Below are 15755 nucleotides of genomic sequence, written 5' to 3' on the forward strand. Positions count from 1 at the left end.
GTGGAATATTTGGGAAATAGGATTCAGGAAGTAGCCCAATGGGCACACACTGCTTTAATAAATGTTGAGCCAATGTGGAATAGATGTTGAATTGATGATTTTACAGCTGAGTTTTCCTTCCTCACACTGACGCCTCCTGGCCAGTGTGTTTCCCAGCGTCAGTCATTACCACCCATCACACCACATACCGTTGAGTCCCTTTCCAATGGTAAGGAGTTAGCGTAGTGTGACATCTGACAGCGGGACGATACAAGAAGATCCAAAAAACACTGAGGGGTACCAGACGGGCTTACCAATTCCTCCTCAATACAAATTCACTATGGAGATCGCCTCATCCTCTACACTCTTAAAGAAAATGGTTCCAAAAAGGGGTTTCGGCTGTCCCCATAGGAGAACCCATTTTGAACGTAAACTAAACCAGTACTGGCGGATGTCAACATCCACGTCCCAATACACAGGGCCAACGATTCGGAAGGACAGATTGATAGGCTGGAGTGCACTCACAGGACCCTCACCAACATGAAACCACAGGGTGCAGGAAAGCAGGTCCTCTGGCATCCTGGTCCCCAGGCGGTGATTCTCATCCTTGACCAGGAGATGGTGGGGTTATGAAGTTGGAGCCACGGGAGGCAGAGGATGACTTTATGTACAGGTGCGGTGGTGATGCGGAAGGGAAGGCTTTCCTGGTGCATGGGTCCCACAGTGAGGGTGAGTGGTGCTGTGATGTGTGTAATCGCGCAGGATTCCAAAGGTAGCATATCCAGGGCATGGACAGGAAAAGGAGAGGAGAGCGGGTAGGAAGGTAAGTTCAGGGAGGAGGCGAGGGCCTGGTCGATGAAGTTCCCAGCGGAACCGGAGTCCACTAGAGCTGTAGAAACGACACTTGAGGGACAGCCAGTGAAAAGGGTTTGGTGGAAAATGATGATAATGAAATACTCACACATACACTGGGAGATGGAAGGTCAGGGTCCCACTCCTCTGCTCTTAGTGGACCCCGGGTTGGGATGCACTGGACACCACTGAAGCTGGTGCCCCTCCTGGCTGCAATAGGGACAGAGTTCCAGCTGTCTCCGGTTATACCTCTCTTCTGCTGAGAGGTGTGTGGCTCCTACCGCCATGGGTTCAGGCTCCGCCTCAGGACAGCCAAAGGAGGGAGGCGAGTGGCGATGTGGACACTGGCGCTCACGAAGAAGGTTATCCAGATGGAGGGCTCCTGTCTGATAGGCAAAATAGAGGGAGCACTGGAGTAGGAACCATGGCATTTTGGAAGGGACAGTCAGACATCGCTGACCTGGGCGGACGGCTGGTTAGGCTGAGGGACTGGCTCACTGTGACAACCCATGTTAGGAGGCCCTCTGTCACAGGTATGGAGAACCTCGCTGGTGTTGTCGAGGTGGTGGAGAACGCGGAGGACCTCCTGGTCGTGGTGTAGGTGGAGTAGATGACCCTGTTCCTTGACCGTCTGGAAGATGGTGTTTTCTTCTGCTGCTTCCTATTTTTCCAGAATTCTGTAACGCATACGCAGAGAGTCAGGAAGCAGGTGCAGAAAATGAGTTTAATAATAAGAAACATGAAGATAAACAAAACAGGAGTAGCGTACTGAACGTAAACAAAACCAAAACTGTCTGAAGACTGAGGCTACTGATGGCTAAATAAAGGGCAAGTAATTAAGGTAATGATTAAGTCCAGGTGTGCATAACGAATGAGAGCAGGTGTGCGTAGGGCTGTGGCGGTCATGACATTTTGTCAGCCGGTAATTGTCAAGCAAATAACTGCTGGTCTCACGGTAATTGACTGTTAATTAACATAAACACGTTTAGCATCTCCTGGCTTCCACAAGCCACTGGTGCAGACCTTTGGAACACCTATGTTTTAAAAAGTCTAATAAATCCATGTAACATAACCTACACCATCCCAATAAATCCATTATTTAGGTCTAAAGAAACATGATATGAAGAAAATGTAATCTATTTTAGAAGAACAGAATAGCATATTCTGAGTTGTCCATAATTAAGTTAGGCCCTGATCTGGCTATTACATATTACTGTGGACTACACTAGTTAATTTAGTAGACAAGATTTGCATAGAATTCCATGGCATTATTTTATATTATTGTATAGTATGAAGAATACAATTGAACATAGCTGAATAAAATAGATAGGAATTTTTTTCTCCAAATGATTTGAGGGTGTGCTCACATGCGGCTATTCTGTGTTGAGCGGTTAACAGAGAAACAGCTACTCCTATATGCTTAATTTAGAGTTATTTATGTAACTTTAGTTGTGATACAAATGTTGGACTATATGTTTAGATGTTTTAATACTTTCTAAGTTGCATGAAAGGCATGAGCTTTGCTTTGTTTTTTGCGCAGGCTGTACACACTTCATCAGTCTCATTCACAATTTGACAAGCACTTGATAATGCCTCGGATTTCCCGGCTGCATTCTTTGTGTGGCCGTAATGTCCTCTAAATAAATTTGCAGCCAGTGGCCTTTTCCCTTCTCCAGGCTGCATGCCGAAGCACCTCTCACTCACATGGCTCTCAGTCACGGGATCGGGTTTTTCTCACAGGCTACAAGTGAAGACAGACACATCCGGGACGCAACTGCGCGCGTCCTTATCAAATTCCGTGGCGCATATTGAAGATATTGGAAGAACTGTCCACATTTACTTTTCGTCAGCCAACAAGACGAGTAGGCCTAATGAACAGCAAAAGCACTAGCCTATGTCAATCTACTATCCCCCATAGTACAAAAGTTTACCTATTCTATTCTGTGGGAGAAATAAATATTCCAAACAGTCTGGGACAGTTGTGGGATGCGATAGACACCAAATTAATACAACCACAGAATCAAAAAATGTGTTTTAAGCAATGAGCCTGACTCAACAGATGAGAATGTTTAGCTTAAAATGTTGATAAACTATTAGGCTTTTTCTTCACATTACAAGCGGAGCAATGGCACACGGCAGTAGGCTATTAGCGTGAATGTTCCAGGAAAACACAATTCTCAAAAGTGACCACAAATGCGATTATGCATATACAAGATGGCGTAGCAGTAGGACGTATGTGTTTGTCCTTGTCTTATCCCGTGTCTTATCCCATTTAAATAGCCGGTCTTCTTTGTATATATCTTAATCTCACTTTCTATCTACGAACTAAATATACTTTCCTGCAACCCAACTCACCCAATGTGGTACGGATCTGCTATTTTTATTCCTTATAACTGGAACTTCCATCAGGAGATAACATCAGAAGCCTCCTCCCTAAGTTTGTTTTATTCACTGCTTTAGCACACTCCGCCAACCCTGATGTCCTAGACATGTCTGAATCCTGGCTTAGGAAGGCCACCAAAAATTCTGACATTTCCATCCCCAAATACAACATTTTCCACCAAGATAGAACTGCCAAAGCGGGTGGAGTTGCAATCTACTGCAGAGATAGCCTGCAGAGTTTGGTCATGCTATCCAGGTCTATGCCCAAACAGTTCGAGTTTCTACTTTTAAAAATCCACCTTTCCAGAAATAAGTCTCTCACTGTTGCCGCTTGTTATAGACCCCCTTCACCCCCCAGCTGTGCCCTGGACACCATATGTGAATTAATTGCCCCCCCCCCCCCCCCTCCATTTATCTTCAGAGTTTGTACTGTTAAGTGACCTAAACTGGGATATGCTTAACGGCCATCCTACAATCTAAGCTAGATTCCCTCAATCTCACACAAATTATCAAGGAACCTACCAGGTACAACCCTAAATCACTAATCACGGGCACCCTCATAGATATCATCCTGACCAAGCTGCCCTCTAAATACACCTCTGCTGTCTTCAACCAGGATCTCAGTGATCATTGCCTCATTGCCTGCGTGCGTAATGGGTCCGCGGTCAAACGACCACCCCTCATCACTGTCAAACGCGCCCTAAAACACTTCAGCGAGCAGGCCTTTCTAATCGACCTGTCCCGGGTATCCTGGAAGGATATTGACCTGATTCCGTCAGTAGACGATGCCTGGTTATTCTTTAAAAGTGCTATCCTCACCATCTGTCACACCCTGACCTTAGTGTTCCTTTTTTATGTCTCTATTTTGGTTTGGTCAGGGCGTGAGTTGGGGTGGGCATTCTATGTTTTGTGTTCTATGTTTTCTATTTCTGTGTGTTTGGCCGGGTGTGGTTCTCAATCAGAGGCAGCTGTCTATCGTTGTCTCTGATTGAGAACCATACTTACGTAGCCTTTTCCCACCTGTGTTTTGTGGGTAGTTGTTTTCTGTCTTTGTGTCTGTACCAGACAGGACTGTTTCGTTTCGTTTCATTCTCTTTGTTATTTTGTTTAGTGTTCTGTTTTAATAAATTAACATGAACACTTACCACGCTGCGCCTTGGTCCGATGATTCCTCATCTTCAGACGACGAACGTTACACCATCTTAATAAGCATTCCCCGTTAAAAAAAATGTAAACTAAGAACAGATATAGCTCTTGGTTCACTCCAGATTTGACTACCCTTGACCAGCACAAAAACATCCTGTGGCGTACTGCATTAGCATCGAATAGCCCCCGCAATATGCAACTTTTCAGGGAAGTTAGGAACCAATATACACAGGCAGTTAGGAAAGCAAAGGCTAGCTTTTTCAAACAGAAAATTGCATCCTGTAGCACAAACTCCAAAAAGTTCTGGGACACTGTAAAATCTATGGAGAACAAGAACACTTCCTCCCAGCTGCCCACTGCACTGAGGCTAGGAAACACTGTCACCACTGATAAATCTACAATAATCGATAATTTCAGTAAGCATTTTTCTACGGCTGGCCATGCTTTCCACCTGGCTACCCCTACCCCGGTCATCAGCTCTGTACCCCCCACAGTAACTTGCCCAAGCCTCCCCCATTTCTCCTTCACCTAAATCCAGAAAGCTGATGTTCTAAAAGAGCTGCAAAATCTGGACCCCTACAAATCAGCTGGGCTAGACAATCTGGACCCTCTCTTTCTAAAATTATCCGCCACAATTGTTGCAACCCCTATTCAGCCTGTTCAACCTCTCTTTCGTGTCGTCTGAGATCCCTAAAGATTGGAAAGCTGCCGCTGTCATCCCCCTCTTCAAAGGGGGAGACACTCTAGACCCAAACTGTTACAGACCTATATCTATCCTATCCTGCCTTTCTAAAGTCTTCGAAAGCCAAGTTAACAAACAGATCACCGACCATTTCGAATGCCACTGTACCTTCTCCGCTATGCAATCTGTTTTCCGAGTGGGTCATGGGTGCACCTCAGTCACGCTCAAGGTCCTAAACGATATCATAACCGCCATCGATAAAAGACAATACTGTGCAGCCGTCTTCATCAACCTGGCCAAGGCTTTCGACTCTGTCAATCATCGCATTCTTATTGGCAGACTCAACAGCCTTGGTTTCTCAAATGACTGTCTCGCCTGGTTCACCAGCTACTTCTCAGATAGAGTTCAGTGTGTCAAATCAGAGGGCCTGTTGTCCGGACCTCTGGCAGTCTCTACAGGGGTGCCACAGGGTTCAATTCTCGGGCCGACTCTTTTCTCTGTATACATCAATGATGTCGCTCTTGCTGCTGGTGATTCTCTGATCCACCTCTACGCAGACGACACCATTCTGTATACTTCTGGCCCTTCTTTGGACACTGTGTTAACAAACCTCCAGATGAGCTTCAATGCCATACAACACTCCTTCCGTGCCCTCCAACTGCTCTTCAATGCAAGTAAAACTAAATACATGCTCTTCAACCGATCCTGCCCGCACCCTCCTGTCCGTCTAGCATCACTACTCCGGATGGTTCTGACTTAGAATATGTGGACAACTACAAATACCTAGGTGTCTGGTTAGACTGTAAACTCTCCTTCCAGACTCACATTAAGCACCTCCAATCCAAAATTAAATCTAGAATCTTCCTATTTCGCAACAAAGCATCCTTCACTCATGCTGCCAAACATACCCTCGTAAAACTGACTATCCTACCGATCCTTGACTTTGGCGATGTAATTTACAAAATAGCCTCCAACACCCTACTCAGCAAATTGAATGTAGTCTATCACAGTGCCATCCGTTTTGTCACCAAAGCCCCATATTCTACCCACCACTGCAACCTGTATGCTCTCGTTGGCTGGCCCTCGCTTCATATTCATCGCCAAACCCACTGGCTCCAAGTCATCTATAAGTCTGCTAGGTAAAGCCCTGCCTTATCTCAGCTCACTGGTCACCATGGCAGCATCCACCCATAGCACGCGCTCCAGCAGGTATATTTCACTGGTCATCCCCAAAGCCCTCCTCTTTGGCCTCTTTTCCTTCTAGTTCTCTGCTGCCAATGACTGGAACGAATTGCAAAAATCACTGAAGCTGGAGTCTTTTATCTCCCTCACTAACTTTAAGCATCAGCTGTCAGAGCAGCTTACAGATCATTGTATCTGTACACAGCCCATCTGTAAATAGCCCACCCAACTACTCATCACCATATTGTTATTTTTTTTCTTATCCTTTGCACCCCAGTATCTCTACTTGCATATTCATCTTCTGCACATCTATCACTCCAGTTTTGAATTGCTATATTGAAATTATTTTGCCACTATGGCCTATTTATTGCCTTACCTCGCCTTCTGGATGGTAACGGGGTGAACAGTCAGTGGCTCGGGTTGTTGTTGTCCTTGAGGATCTTTTTGGCCTTCCTGTGACATCAGGTGCTGTAGGTGTCCTGGAGGGCAGGTAGTTTGCCCCCGGTGATGCGTTGTGCAGACCGCACCACCCTCTGGAGAGCCTTGCGGTTGTGGGCAGTGCAGTTGACGTACCAGGCGGTGATACAGGCCGACAGGCCACCCTTTGCCTTGATGACAGCTTTGCACACTGTTGGCATTCTCTCAATTGTGCATATATAAAAGTTTGTGAGGGTTTTAGGTGACAAGCCTAATTTCTTCAGTCCCCTGAGGTTGAAGTGGCGCTGCTGCGCCTTCTTCTCCACACTGTCTGTGTGGGTGGACTATTTCTTCAACCTCATGGCTTGGTTTTTGCTCTGACATGCACTGTCAACTGTGGGACCTTATATTGACAGGTGTGTGCCTTTCCAAATCATGTCCAAACAATTGAACTTACCACAGGTGGACTCCAATCAAGTTGTAGAAACATCTCAAGGATGATCAATGGATCAATGCACCTGAGGTCAATTTCGAGTCTCACAGCAAAGGGTCTGAATACTTATGTAAATAAGGTATTTCTGTTTTTTATTTTTAATAGATTTGCAAACATTTCTACAAATCTGTTTTTGCTTTGTAATTATGGGGTATTGTGTGTAGATTGATGAGGAAAACAATTAATTTAATCTGTTTTAGAATAAGGCTGTAACGTAACAAAATGTAGGAAAAGTCAAGAGGGCTGAATACTTTCCGAATGCACTGTATCTGAACTAACATCTATCTGAATTTCTGTCGTTGTCCATTTTGAAAGTCCTGAAAGAATAGGCCTACCTCCTCGCAGCTCGTTTGTTTGCACTTGCTTATACTTACCTCAGCTTATACTATAGGGCTAAGTGTTAATGATATAAGAACAAACATGATGAATTTACTGAACATAAACTTAATATTGTTTGTGTATGGTTCAAAAGTTAAAACTCATGTTGGCGTTCATTATTATTGAAGGAGAATGCGGTTCTTATCTACTTACACAAAACCACAAGGAGTCAGTAGAAACCACATTTGTTTAAGCAAGTCAGCCCATATCAGCTTTAGTTTTAAAAAGGCAGCAATGAGGCTGAATAAACTGCTTCGCTGCCAGACGAGGCTCCGCTGATAACCAGGTGTAGCGGTGGTAAGGATTCATTCCATGGTGCTGAAAGGAAAGCTCCGCTGTTGGGACAGCTTTATGTAGGCCATAACAGTTTGTGGGCACCGTTTGTCACCATTATAATGCAATTCGTGTATTGTTCAGTGTTGTGTTGTGCAGTGGCTTTGCTGGCATGCAGCTAGAAAAAAATTGTTGAGTTTGCCCCACCAAGATTTATATGCTAAAATTGCCACTGACTGCAATGTGTACAATTTTATTTGGGCTGTTGCTACTCCTCGTCTGTGCACCCCTTTGCTGACAATCAGTTGCACAACAGATGTTGTACTGTTTTTAGAGGCTGTCTTAAAATAGCAAGCATGAACACCCTATCTCAGTAGCTCTTTGTGTGTGCAATTGAATCATCTGGCATCATAACTTTCAACATAATTTTTTCACCTTGCCATTGTCACTCTTCATTCCAGTAGAACATAAATGAAAAATTTCCATGGAAGTTGGCGTCACTCAAAATAAATTGGATTGCAGCTTCACTACCGGTCAAAAGTGTTAGAACACCTACTCATTCAAGGGTTTTTCTTTATTTGTACTATTTTCTATATTGTAGAATAATAGTGAAGACACCCATAGAATCATGTAGTAACCAATTGTAAAATTTTTGACAAATCAAAATATATTTCATATTTGAGATTCTTCAAATAGCCACCCTTTGCCTTGATGACAGCTTTGCTAACTCTTGGCATTCTCCCAACCAGCTTCATGAGATAGTCACCTGGTATGCAGGTGTGCCTTGTTAAAAATACATTTGTGGAATTTCTTTCTTTCTTAATGCGTTTGAGCCAATCAGTTGAGTTGTGATAAGGTAGAGGGGGGATACAGAAGATAGCCCTATTTGTGCTTGTTTATAAAGTGTTGGTCACATTTCTCATGAGTAGACATTTCCATACGCACAAAAAGCTTATTTCACTTCAATTTTGTGCACGAATTTGTTTGCATCCCTGTTAGTGAGCATTTCTCCTTTGCCCAAATTATCCATACACCTGTCAGTTGTGGCATATCAAGAAGATGATTCAAAGCATGATCATTACACAGGTGCACCTTGTGCTGGGGACAATATACGGCCACTCTAAAATGTGACGTTTTGTCACAGAACACAAGGCCTCAAATGTCTCAAGTTTTGAAGGAGTGTGCAATTGGCATGCCGACTGCAGAAATGTCCACCAGAGCTTTTGCCAGAGAATTGAATGTTAATTTGTCTAACATAAGCCGCCTGCAACATTGTTTTAGAGAATTTGGCAGAACATCCAACCAGCCTCACAACTGCAGACCACGTGTAACAACGGCAGCCCAGGACATCCACATCCAGCTTCTTCATCTGCGGGATTGTCTGAGACCAGCCACCTGGACAGCTGGTGAAACTGAGGAGTATTTCTGTCTGTAATAAAGCCCTTTTGTGGGGAAGTACTCAGTCTGATTGGCTGGAGGGCATGGGCCCACCCACTTGGGAGCCAGTCCCACCCACTGGGGAGCCAGGCGCAGCCAATAAGACTGAGTTTTTAGAGGGAGACAGAGAGAACATGCTGATTCTGTTGCATGAATGTAAGATCATAGTTTGGGGGTGCTGTCTTTTTAAAATGTTATATATATATATAGTTTTTTTGAAGGGGGGGTGCAGAACAAATATTTTTGCCCGCGCTATATCTGTCAGCTAATACAGCACTATTACAACACTATGCCAGCTAATACAGCACTATACACAGCCCAGTGCACTACTTTTGTCAGAAAAATACATAAAAAATATATATATTATTTCTATATTTTTTTCATTCTATTTTTCAGGAGGTGCTGCAGCACGGTCAACACCCCTACTTCTCGCGACTATGCGTAAGATTCACCATAATGGGATTCTGTTTGAACAGATATACACTCCATGCAAGATATACACTTGCACTATCAGTCAAAAAAAATCTGTATCTATATAGCTGCAAATATTAACAAAGCAGGCCAATTACCTAAATAGCAAAAAACTTGACTTAATAGTGGGTTAATTAGAAGGGTATTCCTTTACTTATTACTGTAGGTAATTTGTAACTAAATATCTGCACCTAAATTAACTATTATTTATAATTTGAGTGGAAATAGGATCAAAAATGTATTGATAAATAAAACACTGTAAAATCTAATTTAACCAAAAGTGTACTTAAAACAAATATCCAAAGTTATCTATGAATGTATCTCTTATGTGTTTTATTGTATCTCAGAGATTAAGTATTATAACAATTATTTGTGTTTCTTATAACAAAATAATTCGATTTCTCGGGAAATTGTCTTTGCTCTGTGCATATCTTTCTTTTACATAATCTATTATATATTTGACATATTTTGAAGCAATTTACACCAAAAGTAAGGTAAGAGACAAAAAAAATCACTCTAAAAAATAATATGGGCATTTGTTTTCTAGATGTTTTGGGGATTTTATACGTCTTCATTTGCCATAGTAGTTTTTATTTTGATAGGAATCGTCTCATGACTGACCAACAGTGTCTCCTCTTACACTGTGGTCCATGTTCCGTGTCCCCTTACTGTGTCTTTGCCTAAAAAAGTGTTCACAAAGTTATGTTTTCTGTTCTTTACTTCATTTGTTCTTGTGCTCTAAAGGACTGCAGTTTGATTTGATCTCTTCTGTGCTATTAACCCCACTACTCAGATTTCCAGTGTTACTGATGCCATGTCTATACTCACAGATCCAAGAGAGCTCTCCATATCTGTGTTTCATAACCCTATATTCAATGGAATGGCTATTCTGTGGTACCAGTCCCTGTCTTTCATATCTTTCATATTATTCAACCGAGATGTATGGCTGTTAAATAGTTATAATTCTGTACTGTTAAAATTAATAGATGGGAATATATTTACCACTTTAGGGCTTTCTGAAAATATATGCCCCTCATTTAAACGTCATAGCATGTTTTTTGTTATGTTGTTCTTTAGTTGCCGCCCCCCCAAGGGTGCGGACTCCGACCGCAAAACCTGAACCTGGATGGGGAGGGTTAGGGTGGGCAACTAGCATCGGTGGCGGCTCCGGTGTGGGACGTAGCCCCCGCTCAGACCGCGGATCTGGCCCTGAAGCCGGGCTGAACGCCTTGCCCGGACTGAGCACCGGAGCAGAGGAAGGCTCCGGTCATGGAGCGGGACTGGACGCCGTGCCTGGACTGGGCACCGGCGCAGAGGAAGGCTCCGGCCATGGAGCGGGACTGGACGCCGTGCCTGGACTGGGCACCGGCGCAGGAAGCTCCGGGCCGTGGACCGTCATTGGAAGCTCCGGACCGTTGATCGTCACTGGAGGCTCCGGACCGTTGACCGTCACTGGAGGCTCCGGACTGTTGACCGTCACTGGAAGCTCCGGACCGTTGACCGTCACTGGAAGCTCCGGACCGTTGACCGTCACTGGAAGCTCCGGACCGTTGACCGTCACTGGAAGCTCCGGACCGTTGATATTTGTTTTATTAAACTGCAAATAAATGCCATTAAATTCTATTGTGTTGTGTAATTGGTTTCATAACATTTAAATTAATAAAAAAGGTGTAATTGTGCATTCACCAAATCTATAATCAGATTATGATTATAGATTATGATTATAGATGCTCCCCATCATGCAGGGATGGGGAGTAGCTCATGAGACTGTGGCGCGCACCCAGAGAGAATTAAACTGATGCAATTAATGGTTTTAGACACGAGGGAGTTATTTCAATTCATTTTTGTATTTATTTTTGTACAATGATGGTTGTACAAAAAGACTAGGCTACAAAATATTGTATGTGCTATAGGTAGCAGATAAAAGCTTTCCCTGTAGGGAGATACGCTCGGTAAACGGTATCGACGTCTCACCCATCGATCAATGTCTTAACCGCTAAAACATGTTACACTCTCACACATTTACACAAACGTGTTGTACTTGCCGAGTTTAAAAAGAATAATTTCAGAATAGACAATGTGTGCACATCCAGGCACCCATTTTCAAGAGTTTACTCTTTCACACAAAGTGTGCAATAGTCGAATAGTCTCTTCCAAGATCTTCAGCCAAACGCCTGTACCCGAGAATCAGTGAAAATTACAGTCACAGTCACATCTATCTTTCCTTACTCTCATAGGATCTTACCAAAATCCTCTTCATGTAAGATGATGGTTGAGACAGGGGAGAGGGAATCCCAAAATATTCTACCGCATAGCGTGCGCTCTCTCTCTCTCTCCCCCCCTCTCTCTCTCTCTCTCTCTCTCTCAATTCAATTAAATTAAATTCAAGTCAATTCAGTGGGTTTTATTGTACATTACCAAAGCAAGTGAAATAGATAATAAGCAAAAGTGAAATAAACAAAGTATAATGAACAGTTAACATTACACTCACAAAAGATCCAAAGGAATAGAGCCATATCAAATGTCATATTATGGCTATATACAGTGTTGTAACGATGTGCAAATAGTTAAAGTATAAATAGGAAAATAAATGAAAATAAATATGGGTAGTGTATCTCTCCCTCTCTTTCTCTCTCTCTGTCTCTCTCTCTTTCTCTCTCTCTCTCTCTCTCTCTTTCTCTCTCTGTCTCTCTCTCTTTCTCTCTCACGCTCTCTCTCACGCTCTCGCTCTCTCTCTCCACGTGCCAAACTGCAGATATTAAATGCGTGGCCGTGATTCCTCCTCTCTTTCAGGACCTCTCCTCAACATCATAGCAAAGAGAGAGCCGTGGTAAAATTTGAGAAAACGTGAGAAGAACATTTTAACTGCAGCTGTTGGGGCTGATCTGGCGTAAAGGACAAGTCGAGCCACTACCAGGTAAAGAAACTGTGCTGCTGTAAGAGAGGAATAGGTTTCTCGAACAACAAGACAAGGGTCAGGACTGCAAGGTGTGCCCAATGTTACTCATGGGGCTTAGCCAAATGCGTGCGTAAATGTACCCATACAGTGCGTCTCCATCATACATGGGCATGAATAAAAACAAATCATTATTATATTATTCGACCTACCCAACTGCAATAGTTATCAATTGCAGTTGGAGTAATGCAAATGTAAAAGTAAAATAAAGTCAGTATCAAAATGTGCTATAAATTGTTCATCTTTTTTTTCAAACATTGGAAATTACAACTGTTGGTAAAAATATTATCCAAGATATTCCAATAAAACACATCTAATTGGTGTTTATTTATTAAGGCTTGGTTAATTGGACATCATGTACTTGAAAATGGCGCAGTGTCTGCATGACCGTTCATCCTCTACGGATTGTGGTGTAATAATTTAGCCTATTAGAGGTTGCAGACAAGGAATGAAATTAGATTTTTTAAATATATATTGCTTGGGCTTGGTCGGTTCTGAAACCAAATGAGGTATAAACAGACCCAGTGAAGGGCTGCTCACACCTCTGTCTATTTCAGTCATTTTATAACATGATAAATGTATCATCCCTTTTGACTTTAGATTGTCATTTGTTTTACATGCAAATGTTGCATCTCATTCAATATTATACAGATTTTTACCTTTGACCTTGACAATATCAGACATATAAAAGTGTAGCTCTTGTATACAAGCATCTCTAAAACGTGTCTGTAAATAGTGGCATTCATGGCCAGTGATTACACTTGCTACCTGACTACAGTACTTTATTGATTTAATTATGATATTCTATGTATTTCTTTTCACCGACTGTCAATCATTAAAGGGGCAATCAGCAGTAGAAACTACAACAAAGCATACTCTCCATAGCTGTTTTAGTAAAAAGCTGAGGTATGGGGCTAGAGAAATGTAACATAAAAATACAATAATCATAAACAGAGCTATGGATGCAAGGACTGACCATCCATGATACAATCATTATAATTTTAACCATGTTTTGAGGCTTTATAGTGTTTGTTTACATTTACTTTGTTGAAAAACATTGAAGTAAAACAAGCTTATTTTTTAGGTTCTGATGGTGTACAACAGTTGAACTTAGCTTATGAGGCATTTATAAGTTATATTCTTTTAGAATCAATGTGTACATATCATTCATTTAGTGCAAATAAATGTATGTAGGAACTGCTGATTGCCCCTTTAAGATGTAATAGTGATGTGGCTCATAAATGTGTGTTTTGGTCTTTGACAAGGTTATCAATCATATTTGTAAATGTCCAATAGCGATATCTGAATTTATAATTTATCTGTGTTACTCTGCAGGGAAAACTCACAGACTGCGCCCCCATAAGGGGTTGAATGTCAATTGTTATTATAGGGCATTCAACCACTTTATTAGAGAGCAATATGCTGCTTTTCCGTCCTGATTTTGAGCATGCTTTCTGAAGACCGGCACACCTAAACAAGAATTGACACATAGTCCAACTTTCCTATTGATTCTCCCTCCAGAGCATAGCAAGTCCTCTAGAAAAGGTGAAGGCCATCGAGGCTGTGATGGAGAGTTTTGAGCGAGGGGCTGAGGTGTTGGCCAGCGCAGTAGGGGAGCTCTTCCCTCTCTGTGTGGCAGCCGGCCCTGTCCTACAACTAGCCCTGGACAACGTGCAAAGCAAAGAGGTCTTCTATGTCAAAGAGCAGTTCCAGGCCGTGGGGAACAAGTTGGACGTACTGTCCACCCAGCTGAAGGACATTGACTGTGAGATTAAGAAGGGCCGGCTGGATTCCTAGTACTTCTCGGCGGAGGAGAACATCAGGAACCAGTTCCGGAAGTATATGCACATTCTGGAGGCCAAGCCACAGTTTCAGGAAGTCAAGAAGAGACTGTTTCTGGAGCACTTCTCCAAGACCGGAGGGGAGAAGAACCTGTATGTGCTGTATGATGCTCTGATGGGCACCAACAGCTTTGGGGAGTCCATCTTGGAGGTGGTGGGGAGGTAAAGTGTTCTTAACCATGCTAAATGGACCTTTATGCACCTGGGGAGCATGGTGTTTGTTGAGTGTTTTAGTTCGAGAACACTTGTGTTATCAATTTGAACTGCTAACTTGTGATTATGGGAAATAGGATGATTACTTTTATTGTTATTGATAACAACTGAGTGGTTGGTTCTTCATCTGTCTCAGGTATGAGGCAGGAAACAGGCGCCTACTGGAGGACTTCTGTGTGAGGATGAAGGAGCTGTTCTGCCTGGGCCTGATTGCCCTGCTGGGCCACTGTGCCCTCACCAAGGGCCCATGTGAGGAAACCATCCGCAACTGGAGAAGCAAAATCAAGGATGTGGAATTAAAGATGAAGGCATGCATCGAGGCCTGCGTAGCAGCCTTCCCTGAACAGGCCTACCTTGACGCCCAGCGTCTTCTCCAGGAAAAAGAAAAAAGGAATCTTCAGGACACGGCTCAGGAAGTACAGGAATTCCTCACCGGGAAGTACGACTGGGTGAGCTGGTCGGTCCGAGTGGTCAACCACACTGGCAGCAGCTGTTGGAACTGCTGTGCCAGGGACCACTTCCAACACATGGCCGGTCAGAACTGTTTAAAGGCGCTGCAGGTGAACAATACCAACCTGGTGGTTTCCTACAGCACCAGTCCCCAACCAGTGCCCCGCGACTGCATCCGGCAACTGATGGAGGGGCCGGGGAAGAAGGGTGATGCCCAGGCCGTGGTGGAGGTCCTAGAGAAGCAGCTCACGGGGTTTGTGGTGCACGCTGTCAGTCACCATAAGGAGTGTGAGGCCACCTGGAGCTTCCCTGAGGACTGCCACTACTGGGAGAGGCACAAGAACGTGGCGCTGTGCGTACATTCAGTGTGATGCTGATAGAGGTGCAACAAGCAGGACAAAAAGGGATAATTCATGTAGTCAACCTGAGGGGTTATTCTAAATTCTGAATTGACCGACTCAAAGAGGATGTGTGGGGAATTATGGTAAATGGTGATGAGGTTTTGTGACTACGCCATGCAGTTTGTCCTAGCCATTACATAATAAATTGCACTGTGTATAGCAAGTAGCTTTGGTTGCAATTAGATTCACTGTATAGAAATCT

The 15755-nt window shown here is 43.4% G+C and overlaps 1 pseudogene; it reads left to right on the plus strand.

The window, feature by feature from the left end:
* Window positions 1–1255: 1255 nt before the first annotated feature.
* LOC120047160 lies at window positions 1256–15523 on the plus strand (annotated as a pseudogene).
* Window positions 15524–15755: the final 232 nt, after the last annotated feature.

Source organism: Salvelinus namaycush, chromosome 5 (genome assembly GCF_016432855.1).
Source record: "Salvelinus namaycush isolate Seneca chromosome 5, SaNama_1.0, whole genome shotgun sequence".
Classification (NCBI taxonomy): domain Eukaryota; kingdom Metazoa; phylum Chordata; class Actinopteri; order Salmoniformes; family Salmonidae; genus Salvelinus; species Salvelinus namaycush.